This window comes from Panthera leo, chromosome B3, assembly GCF_018350215.1.
Source record: "Panthera leo isolate Ple1 chromosome B3, P.leo_Ple1_pat1.1, whole genome shotgun sequence".
Lineage (NCBI taxonomy): Eukaryota > Metazoa > Chordata > Mammalia > Carnivora > Felidae > Panthera > Panthera leo.
Window position 1 is genome coordinate 92,175,247 of NC_056684.1, and position 12,849 is coordinate 92,188,095.

The 12,849-nt window shown below is 33.7% G+C and overlaps 1 non-coding gene across 1 annotated transcript; it reads right to left on the reverse strand.

Moving 5' to 3' along the window:
* Positions 1-883: 883 nt before the first annotated feature.
* On the reverse strand, positions 884-989 carry LOC122223307. The gene has a single exon (XR_006204192.1). It is a non-coding gene; the product is annotated as a U6 spliceosomal RNA (small nuclear RNA).
* Positions 990-12,849: the final 11,860 nt, after the last annotated feature.

The window sequence follows — 12,849 nt, forward strand, 5'->3', positions numbered from 1 at the left end:
CCTGATATGTCCTGGGGATGACACAGGAGATACAATATCACGTATCTTCATTATAATTTTGACACACGAGGTGAAATGAAAGAATTAAAAAGAAATCCAATTGTCTGAGAAGCGTACTTTTGTTCTGACCATGAAAATAATATAATCCACAGAGGAAATTTATACTGAATTAACATATTGAGTAAGTCAAATCTGTTACCTCACACCCTTAGGACAAAGGGTAGAAAATGGTCACCGGAAAAGTTTTAAAACACAGTATTTTGTATTTTCTGATGCTTCTGATTCTAAGAAGTAATGATTATGTACTGTATTTGATAGCAAATAGTCATAATTATCGTTGTGGTATAATTAGGTGTCCCTAGACTTTAAATTCCACTATCCCAATGATCAACAGATTTTTGTGTGATTTCTTGCTTAAAGTAGGTCAAAAAACGCCTGAGAGGCCACCCTTTAGGCCAATGTCTATAATAAATGTTTCTAACAGCGCTCTTAAATCTTGCCAGTCACCTAAAAAACAGTATTCTACTGCTCACAAGTAGGGCTGACCAAGTGAGTAAAAATAGCTCAAGCACTCCTTAGCAGTCAAAATGTACCACTCAAAATCCACGTCTTACAGAATCCATGCCACGAACTAGGCTGTTGACAAAGCTCAGCCCAGTGTATCAGACCTCAAATGTAACCTAATTCACTATTCCAAATCAATAGCATTGGAAAATAAAACAAAAACAAAAACAAAACAGAGTTTTCTTTATTGTTATTCAATGGATACACTTAAATAAAAAAACACCCCTTAGGAGTTGATCATAAAATCAGTTTCCATCTGAATGCATTTTTCTCATGGCATAATGGTTTTCAAAATCTTTAGTGATGTAGAAAATATTTTTTAAATATGAAGTACTTTACAAATTTACATGTCATCCTTGCACAGGGGCCATGCTAATCCTCTTGGTATCATTCTTAATTCGTGTACGTGCTGCCAAAGAGAACACATTATTTCTCTTTTTAATATACATCTTGCTTTTTCTATATACCATTATGGAAGTATTCAAAAACGCTTGTAGAAAATTTTGATGTATACTTTAATGTTCTTAAGTAATTTTTATTTTGATCATGTTAGCAGATAGAAAAAGTTGACCACCAAATGAGTTAACCTTTACATATCAGACTAGAAATTGATTCTCAAAGTAAAGTCTTTATGGTAACTTGGTTTGATAGTTTTTTAAATTTCTTTCATCTTTTTTAAGCTTATTTATTTTAAAAGAGAGAGAGAGAGAGAGAGAGAGAGAGACAGCATGAGCAGGGAAGGAGCAGACAAAAAGGAAGAGAGAGAGAGAAGGGGGGGTGGGGGGATGGAGAGAGAATCTCAAGCAGGCTCCACCCTGTCAGCACAGAAACCAGTGCAGGGATTGAACTCATGTACCATGAGATGATGACCTGAGCCAAAATCAGGAGTCAGATGTTTAACCAACTGAGCCACCAGGTGCCCCAGTTTGATATATATTTTTAAAAACCAAAGACTGCTATATAGAAGTATAGGACATATACATTTGATATACAGTAAGCTAAGGTATGCTGGCAAAAATAGATTAATATAATTAAGTAATAACTAATATAGATATTAGTTATTAGATAATTTGAGCAGATAACTCAAGCTACTTTATGAGTAGGTTAAGAAGAATAGTTTTTTGGTTTTCAAAAATATGTATATATTGTACAGGACGTCTACTTAACGGAGAAAATATAAAAATATTCAAGTTATATTGCTAAATGTATCACTATTAAGCACCTTGAAATTAAGATGTTTCCCAAGGTAAGCAAAAGGTAAGGAATTAAAAGAGTTATTATTCAAATTGATAATGGTGCTAAATTTTTAGAAGAACATAAAAACTAATGCTTCAATGTCCTAATAAATAAAATATATATTTGATGTATTTTGCTCTATAAATATTTCCTAATGGATACAGAGATACCAAGGCATTACTTTGCAGAAATCTTGAATAATTCCTAAAATTAGACTTCCAACTCATTTTTGAGCTGGCAAATGACAGGTAAGTTTGGTTTAAAAAAAAAAAAGTATAGGGGTTGAGGGAAGCTGACACTAAAAAAGAAGGCTTACTTGTACTATTTGGAGCATTTGTCCTATTTTGAATACTATTAAGTATGAGTAAACAATTCTTGTTTCTAAATACTATACATCTGGTTCCACAAGCTAGAAAATAACTCAGTATCATACCTGGCACAACATACTTGTTTTCCATGTCCATGTAACTCAATCCAAACCTCTTAATTGTACCAGTTAATCCCGCTCCTAAGTCAGTTCACTTCTCCAATTCTACCACCACAAATCTAATTCAAGTGACCTAAGTCAAGTTTCATCTGGACCACTGAATGACTTAATAAATGACTCCCACAAATCTACTTTTTCCTCTTCATCACTATCAATAATGAAAAACTATTTAAAAAGTCAACATCTTTAGACCAAAAACTACTATTCTTTACATCTACTATAAGATCTACATTCTACATCATGCTTGTGTTTGTCACAGTATCATCACACATGCCATTTTGGTGTGGGATTTTGTCTGTTGTTTCACTATTCATTTCCAGGAGCCTGAGAGAGTATCAAACATATGCCAAAACTCAGTAAATGTTTTCTGAAAAAATAAACATTAGGTGAACTTGGAGCAGAAATCAATGAAATTGAACACAGAAAATCAATAGACAAACAACAAAACTAAAAGAGTGTTCTCGGAAAAGATCAGTAAAATCTATAAGCCTCTAATCAGGGTAACTTAGGGAAAACAAAAAACAACAACAACAACAACAACAAAAAAAAACAGGCACAAATTAATAATACCAGTAATGAAAGTAGAGACATTACTACAGATCTCATAGCCATTAAGAGGATAATAAAGAAATACTGTGAAAGACTCTAATACCCATAATTTAATAACTTAGATGGAATGGACCAATTCCTGAAAGACACAATTAGCCAAAGCCCACAAAAGAAGAAACAGACAATTTGAATAGGCCTGAACAAATCTCTTTTACAAGTTCTTTCTAATCTATTAAACAAATTGAATAAACAGTAGCAGGCCCAGATGAGTTTACTGGTGAATTCTACCAAACGTTAAAGGAAGAAATTATATCAATTCTGTACAATTTATTCCAGAACATAAAAGTAAAGGATTATTTCCTAACTCATTTTATGAGGCCAGAATTACTGTAACAACAAAACCAGACAAAGGTATTATAAGAAAACTACAGACTAGTAGCTCTCGTGAACATACATACACATTTCTCAACAAAATATTAGCAAATGTAATCCAACATGTATAAAGAATTATACACCATCACCAAATGGGATTTAAATGAAACTAGACATAGATCTGACACTCTTCATAAAAACTCAAAATAGATCACATACCTAAATGTGATCTGTACATGTGAAACTATAAAACTGTTGGAAGATAACATAGGAGAAAAACTAGATGACTTTAGGTATTGTATTCTTTTTTATATACAGCCACAAAGAAAAGACATAATTGATACACTGAACTTCATTAAAATTAAAGACTCTTCTGTAAAAGACAATAGAAAATGAAAAGTCACAGATTGGAATAAAACATTTGAAAAAGACATGTGATAAAGCACTGCTATCCAAAATATACAATGAACTATTAAAAATCATCCATGAGAAAATAAACAACCCAATCATGTTCACCACATCATTATTCACAATAGCCAAGATATAAACAATCTAAGTGCATGCTTATGGATGCATGGATAAAGAAATCATAATTATACACACACATATACATGCACTGAGACATTATTTAGCCTTAAAAATGAAAATGATCAGGCGTCTGGGTGGCTCAGTTGGTTAAGTGCCCAACTCATGATTTTTGCTCAGGTCATGATCTCATGGTTGAGGAGTTTGAGCTGCACATTGGGCTCTGTGCTGACATCACGGAGCCTGCTTGGGATTCTCTCTCCCCTTCTCTTTCTGCCCCTTCCCAACTCGTCCATGCACACACAAACACTCTCTCAAAATAAATAAACTTATGAAAATGATCTTGCAATTCACAATAACATGGATATGTTAATTAGCTTGACTACACTACTCATTTCACTGTGTATATCAAAACATATTATACATCTTACATAGTTTTTTTTTAAAAAAGGACAATTACACAATTAAAACATTAGCTTAAAACCTTTGTAGACACCTCATCAAAGAAGACATATAGACATCAAATAAGTGCATAAAAAGATGCTCTATGTCATGTCATCTGGATAATGCAAATTAAAACAAAGATACCACCACATACCTATTAATGACAAAAATCCAGAACACCAACACCAAATGCTGGTGAGTATGTGGAGCAACAGGAATTCTCTCACATTGCCATTGGGAATGAAAAAATGGTAAAAACACTTTGGAAGACAATTTGGCTGTTTCTTGTAAACTTACCCTTATCCTAGAATCCAACGGTTGTGTTTCTTGGTATTTACCAAAAGGGTTGGCAACTTATGTCCCCACAAAAAACTTCACATGGATGTTTACAGCAGTCTTATTCATAAATGCCAAAGTGTGGAACCAACCAAAATGCCCTAAAGTAGTTGTATCAATAAATAAATAAACTGTGGTAATCTGGACAATGGAATATCATTCAACCCTAAAAACTGAGCTATCAATCCATTGAAAGACATGGAGAAAGCTTAAACACCTATTATTCATCAAAAGAAGTCAACCAGAAAATGCTACCTACTGTATGATTCCAACTATATGACATTCCAGAAAAGGCAAAAAATATGTAGACAGTAAAAAAGATCAGTAATTGCCAGAGATTAAGATGGAGGAAGGATCAATTAGTCGAGCAGAAGATTTTTAAAGCAATGAAAATACTCTGTATGATACTATAATGGTGGATACTTGTACATTTCATGGGTTTGGACAAATATAACAACACCAAGAGAAACCCCTAATATGAATTATAGACCGTAATAATGATGTGTAAATCCATCAGTTATAACAAATGTATCACTCAGATGGGGAATGTTGATAATGAGGGGAGACTATGCATGAGTGGGAGGCAGGGGGCTTATGAGAAATCTCTGTAACTTCCACTCAATTTTGCTTCGAACCTAAATCTGTTCTAAAAAATAGTCTATTAAAAATGAACTTTAATATCCTTTATTATTCTAATATTAGATAACTATTGGAGGAATGCAATTGTTCTTTACTTTCTAGATTGAAGAAAACATGCCCAATGCTGCATTGCTAGCAGCACCACACAGCAGTTTAACAAGTGACAGGCAGAGGGAAGAGGACACAAGGAGAAGTGGGGGAGAGAGGGACAACAGGTTCAGAAATAGAAAACAGAGAAATTAAATTAAAGCAATTTAGAAACCTAAATAAAGGCCTGACCAATTCAGAAATGGGGAGAAATTTAAGGATAATGCCTAAGAAAAGAAACACTATTGTTCAACTTCAATTGGAAAACTTCTGGTAATGAGTAACTTGCAACTTGCTACAACACAAGATAGAATTTTTTATTTTTTTAATGGAACTCATTCTTACAATTAGCTTACCTATAACCTTCACTCACCAGGCTTAATTTCACACTTTGAAGCTAAATAAAAATCAATCTAATTCTACTCCTACATAGTAGTAGCTTCTTCCAATGATAACTATTATACCCCTGCTATGTCTTGTCTTTCTATTTGTTTACAATTCCTTCTAATGTTTCCAGTAGGATATAGTTTCTACTAATGTCTCCTTCCTATTTTGTATTTCCACTCTTCCAGTTTGCCAATTAGCCCAATTCCCATAATTTAGTGATTTCCTTTCTTCATAAAAAATATTTTAAAATAAACCTTGGTTACCTTAGTTTACATGGTAGCTTTGCCATACAACTAAATTGTATTGACTTTATGTATCTATTAGATATTGAGAAAATTAACCAAAATTTGGAAATAAGGTAGGAGGAAGGTATGACTCTCAGAGTCATGATAGGACAATGTTTAACAAGCTGAACTGAGAATTATTCAATCCTAGGAGACAATTCACCTTGTGCTTGGCTTAGCTATTTGTTGTATAATTGGAGCCCAGAACCTGTGAAATTACATGTGAATTTCAATTTTTGTCAGAGAAGAATGATAAGGCCAAGGTTTGTAGTATGATTGATTTGTAAACATTAACCAGATCTATATTTATCAATCTTACCTCAATATTTTAATGTCTATTACTCACTTTTTCACATTCTTCTTTGAACCAGATTTACCAATTCACTATTTTCTCATTTATAAAATAAATACAGCTTCAGCATATGCTAACTTGATAAGTACATAAGAGTCCTTTTCCAATTCTTTGAAAATTATATTTTGAAATCTATGGTAGTTCCTTTAGAATGCCTTAGGGAATTTGATTGTAGGGGCCAATAAACTGTGTTGCCTGAAAAGTGCATTTTACCGACTATTTAAGCCCACAAGTGCTTTTTTTGTTGTTTTGTTTTTTTGGGTTTTTTTTTTTTTTTTGGTCCCTGAAGGCAACAGAAACAATAGAACTTGATCTTCACTGATTCTTTCCTCTCTTGTCAATCTCTCTCTGTTGCTTCTGGTTCTTAGCTAAATTTGGTATTGGTTTAGAATTATGTATGATACATAAGTTATTCCCCATTGGTGGCAGCAGTGATTGTGAATTATGTTTTATTTAATGATCATTGTATGGCTTATACAAACCTATTTTCTGTCAGTCAAAAAACAATAATAAAACAAATGTTTGCTAGATTTGTTTTCTTTTTTGTGTTTTTAGCTTGTTTTATTTTTTTAAATTTTTTAATGTTTATTTATTTGTAAGAGAGAGAGAGAGAGAGAGAGAGTGAACGAGGAAGGAGCAGAGAGAGAGGGGGACACAGAATCTGAAGCAGGCTCCAGGCTCTAAGCTCTCAGCACAGAGCCTGACATGGGGCTCGAACCCACAAACCTCAGATCATGACCTGAGCTGAAGTGGGATGTTCAACGGACTGAGCCACCCAGGTTCTGCTAGCTTATTTTCTATATGACCTCATTAAAGAAAATATTTCTGGACTCAGGAAGATAGCCCTTTGAACCCTAAATTATGAGTTTTCCCTGCTTCTTTTGTCTTGACCCACTGATGAGATTTAAGAATTAGAAAATCATTTACTGGGGCATCTGGGTGGTTCAGTCGCTTAAGCATCTGACTGGCTCAGGTCATGATCTCACAGTTTGTGAGTTCGAGCCCCACATCAGCTCTCTGCTGTCAGCACACAGCCTGTGTCAGGTCCTCTGTCCCCCTCTCTCTGCCCCTCCCCGACTCATGCTTTCTGTCTCTCAAAAATAATTAAATATTAAAAGAAAAGCATTTACCATTTGAGTGTGAAGTATTTTTCTATCTTCGAAGGATAGAAACAAATACGATTATAAAATCTCTTAAACAGGTCTATTTTGATTGGTTTGGAAAGATTAGCACGTGCTTATAAATTCAAAATAAATATAATATCCATCCCAATTGTCAAGAATAAATTTTTAATTTAACTTCTAATAATGTAAATGTGCTAGCCTTTTAAAAATCATTCTAACAGAAACTGCTACTCTAGCAACCTTTTTATATAAAAAGGCAAATCCATTCAATCAAGATGAATCCTTAGACCAACCAGATGGTTTGAAATTTTGATTTGGAAACAAGCCAACTTAATAGGTTTTCTCTGATTTTATCAGTTTGAAATATAATACAAGTATTCAATGGTTTTTGTTTGTTTTTTAATAGGAGAAATAGCTATTTCAAAATTTCTAAACTTCTTACACTGGTTACGATCAAATGAGCTAATTTAATTATTACACCATGTCAAAGATTGAAAAAAATGCATGAAACCAGATTTCTGAAAATACTTGTAATAATTATGCTTAGCAGGATGTTAACTTCAGAATTCAATGTCCTTAATTTTAAAGCCTTGCATAATACTGAGTTCATTAGTAAGTAATCTTTGCATATCTAATATTGCCTAAGATAGACTACTGAAACACAGTTTTAGAAAATAGAAAGGGGTGTTTCTTAGCTTTATATGTTTATTAATGCTTATACCTGGTCGAAATGTGATGTGGGTAGATAAAGGTGATCATTAGGTAGGAACATAAGCTTTACTACTTTGCTAAAATGCTTGTTGCATAACAGAGAATTTTCAAATACACTGTTCGATGTTTCAACTCCCAATGTCCTCTATGAAATAATAGGTAATTAGGTTCAGTGATAGTTAACATGGGTGATTGAATATATACTGGAAATAATGGCAAAGAAACACAACTGTGTACACAAAGTAATGGGGTATCTTTTTGTTTTTCAAGGAAAAAGAGTAGTTTTGTTCTAATGAAAAGCAGCTTTGATAAAAATTACTTTCATTCTGTCTCCTTACTTTTCATAATATTGTTATTCACATAAGTACAATAAAACTTAAGCCTCCTCTATACTAAGATATAATTGGTCAAACTGATTTTATAATAGTCAAGAGCACACCTGGAGTGTCATGTTTTGTAACAAGCTAATAACAAGTCTACCATTAATTGAAAGGGACTGTACTTTACACATGGAACCAACACCTCAAAATCTCTTCAAGAAAACAGGATTGTCATTGAGTTTCCAGGGCCCCAGCTTCTCAGGTGGTAAACAAGGTGACTCCCTTGCTAGGAACTATAAAAAATCTGAGGCTCTCCAGATATTGCTGGAGAAATCTGGTGAAGAGAATTTCTTTCACTTGGATTTTTAAGCCTCGGGACAGAATAAATTGTAGAGGCTTTTAAGTGATTTCTAAATGAAATTTCTTGAAAGAACTTAATTATCTGGCTTCCATAGTTACTTTGACACTATATAGTTAAAGAAGCTTATATAGTCAATTAGCAACTCTTGGTAAATCTGTGCTAATAAGCAATATTACACAAAAAAAGAACAACCTTTTTGTCATCAAGACTGCTTAGAAATTTATTACCAAAATGATAGTACTGTTAATAAAAGTTATTCAAACATCTAAGGCAAGGATAAGCTAACTTTTTCTTAGAGTATTTTAGGTTTTGCAGACCATACAGTCTATATCACAACTGCTCAACTCAGCCACAAACAGGGAATCAATTGATGTGGCTGTGTTCCATTAAAACTTTATGAAAACAAGAAACTGGGCAGCAGGCATAATTTGTTGGCCTTCGATCAAGGGAAATACACTCGTGTTTCTCTTTGTTCTTTTCTATAAAGCAAAGGCATAGGTTCTGTGAATTTACGTGTTAATTTGCACCTTTCTGTTCAGCATCAAGGATAATGTCCAAAGGTTATGGTTATATTGCCTTGTAAGATATTAACCATTTGTGTATCTAACCTAGCGAGCTCCATCTTTTAACGCTTTTTGGGGGAAGACTATATCATCCTTATTTCATTAATTTTCATTTGGGCCAGATTTACTGTTTTGCTAGGTCCTTCAAATATTTTCGACATTTTGCTCTGTATCTCTGAAAGAATGGTTTAAATTTTTGAAAACGATACATGGACAATATGAACTATGTTGGTGCTTTTTGAATCCTAGTTCTGCCTTCTTAGATATTGTAGATTCTAAGTATCAAGTTTCTCTCAGATTTTGGTCATCCTTAGTGGTAGGATCTGAGGATTTCCAAAGAGTGTGGCCTCTCATCTCTGGAGAAAATTAAAATGTGATTATCTAAATGTGTCCAGACCAAAACGTTTGAGACAAAGAGTCAGGGACCAATTATATTGTTTCACAGTACCTTTATCCCCTATTAAATATAATGCTAAACATGTATATTTTTCTTGCATTTAGTCTTCTACCTAAGGGATTTTTTTCAACTATGTGAATAACTCTAAATCCTAAATTTCCATTATTTTATAGGCCACTTGAGGCAGTAAACAGAGATCAAGCCTGTTCTTAGAGAAGAATCTATGTAGGCCTAGTAGAGAATGGTTACAAAGAGAGAAACTTCTTTAATTACTTTCCCTCATGATAGAGAATTTGAGCCTTTGAACTATCCAATACCATTTCTCTTAAATTATTAAGGACACCGAGGCAAGATGCACTCACAGTTAAATTACTACATTTAACTCTGAGCACAGGATTTCTGAGTGACAGGCATGTCAAGTTCTTTATGGTTCAGAAACCTATAGACCATAAATATAAAGCTTCATGAACTGATAACCATAATTAGAGATTTAGTCCAGTCATAATTCTAGAATCTAGAGCACTGACTGGGATCCCTTCCTTTTTACAAGAAGTTTTGGTGCTCTGCCCTCTCCCTAGCAGTAAGTATAATGGCTTCCATCTGGCCACTATTCTGCAACAATGGAACTAATACAGTTTTTGCTTTAAAGGTTGTTTCCCAATGGATTGTACTCTACAGTGGGAGTAATTGTTACACTTGCCAGTCAGAAATTGAAAAACTTAGCTACGTAGGGAGGACAGTGTTTTCTCCAGGGTTTCAATACTATCACTCTTTTGCTTTTTACTCCCTTTGCTGCGTTTTCTACCATGAACTCTAGCTTGGGGCAGGGTAGTAAGATTTACAGTCCTGTTAAACTAAGAAATGTCAGATTCTCGGCCACCCAGTGTCATTAGCCACAGGCAAAAAGAGCTTTTCTTCAATAGGTTGTATTTATTTCTTCCATTTTCAGAGAAGCTGTTTAGAAGAAGCTAGTCTCCTTTTTGGAGTAACTTACTGAAAGCCACACACATACACACACACACACACACACACACACACACACACACAACAATTGACACATTCCACAATATTGGCATTTCTCTACAGGATTTCCAAAAGCCTTAGTAGCAGAGAACTAAAAATCTGAGAACCAAGTGAATTTGCATGAACATGGCAATTTAATTTTTCCACTTTATAACAGGTGTCACTAATTTCTCAAGTAAGGTTTGGGAGAAGCCTCATTCTGTATTCTTTAGCAAATAACCCACAGTTTAAATGTGTTCTAATTGTAATATTCCATTTCCAGGGACCAATTTCAGAATTAAAACTCTTTTAGTTCCAATTAACTCAAAGTGGCATAAGCAAAAGTGTTTCATTACCTTAAAATTGCAAATAATGTAAGATTGTTGCTAGAGTTCTGCCTCTCTCTCAGTCTAGAAATTCTCTTTTGTTGGTGATATTCTAAGTTTCCCTCATGATACAAAATGGCCACCAGAAAACACAAACCCATATTCCTCTAGTTCAGCACTGGCAGAGAAAGGGGCTTTCCTGTTTGCAAATAGTTCCAAAAGTATCCCAGTCTTCTGCTTGTTGTCTGGCTGATTCAATCAGCTTGCCCACAAGATGGAATTCTCTGACTGGAAATGTCTAGCCCAGGCATTACCAACACCATGAACCAAGAGTAGAGTAGGAATGGTTCCATGTAAAAAAAGTAATGGTTCTTTTACAAGAAAGGGAAAAAATATATATGTAGTATAAACACTTATAACCTGTTGAAGCATGTTGAAAATTTTAATAAATTTGATTTCTATTGAAATTTTTTGTAGGCCTATAGTGACTTTAGTAAACATCAGTTTCTTTTATAAATGTTTATAAACCATCTACTGAATAATCTCAGAGCTTTATTAGGTTTGCCATTAATAGCTTGTAGAAAATTCTTTTCTTTCTGAAGTTATATATTTCTTCCTCCATAGTTTTTAACAATGACTTATATGCAAGCGTATCTTGAAGTTCTCAATAAATGAAAAAAGAATTGAACTTGAAACCGCTATGTGGTCTCTTCTTGTATCCAGTGTGTCATTCTTTCTTGGTTTTTTCTTAAACACATTTAGACTAGAGATTAAGTTCCTGTTTAATTGTGTTTTTCCACTTATTATTTTAATATTAGATCTTCAAGCAATAGAGTTCTCTGTCTTCTTTCTCTTCACATAGTTAAAACACACACATCCTTCTTAAAAAATCATTTTCACAGGCTTTTGGCACAGTCTATCATTTAGTATTCCTGACACTATAAATGTCACTTGTACATCTATATTCTATCTAGGCCATTTGTTCCAAGAGTGATGCAATCTCGTAAAATCTGTGCTCCTTTAAAATCCTCACAGGTTTGATTTACTTAGTTGATCTCTTACATTTCACTTCTTTATTTGGTAATTTGTAATAAAACTGAAGTATTTCCAAGTTTTAGAAATCCTCATTCTCAAAAACAAAATTCCATTTTGAGTGTAGTTCCTTAGTCCTAAATTACGGAGCTTATGTCTGCCTATTTCTAACAGGCTCTCCTTTAAGTATTATAAACTTAAAGATTACATGATTCCATTTTCTCATGGTGCTTGTTTGCTCTCAGCATTACTCCAGTAAGGTAGTATAATCCAACATAAATACCACAGCTTTAATAGTTTCTATTCTTCTTACTAGAATGGTTGATAACTTAAGTATTGACTTACTTGATGCCTTCATGTTCTTCTCCATAAAGTGATTGTAATATTATATGCATCTTGGAGGTGTTGTGATGATTAAATATAATAACCTGAATAGAGTACTTAGTATGATACATGGTAGTGCTTAATAGGTGGTTGTCTTATTATTGTTACTGTTATAGTTTGTTAGATCTTTTTCTTAAAGTTATCCACGATGGAGGCATTAAACAGTTAAGAGACATTTTTTTCCAATATTACCTATTCTTGAGTTTAATTTCACCCAGTAGAGATCTTCCATTCACAGAGCACTACCAGCTCACACTACTTTTGTCTTCCTTCTAAATTCCTTGCATCTGTTCTTATCTGAAGACGGTTTTGTTTTTTAGAGGATAAAACATGCCACTCTTTTTTGAAAGACAGGAGTCCCTTCTAT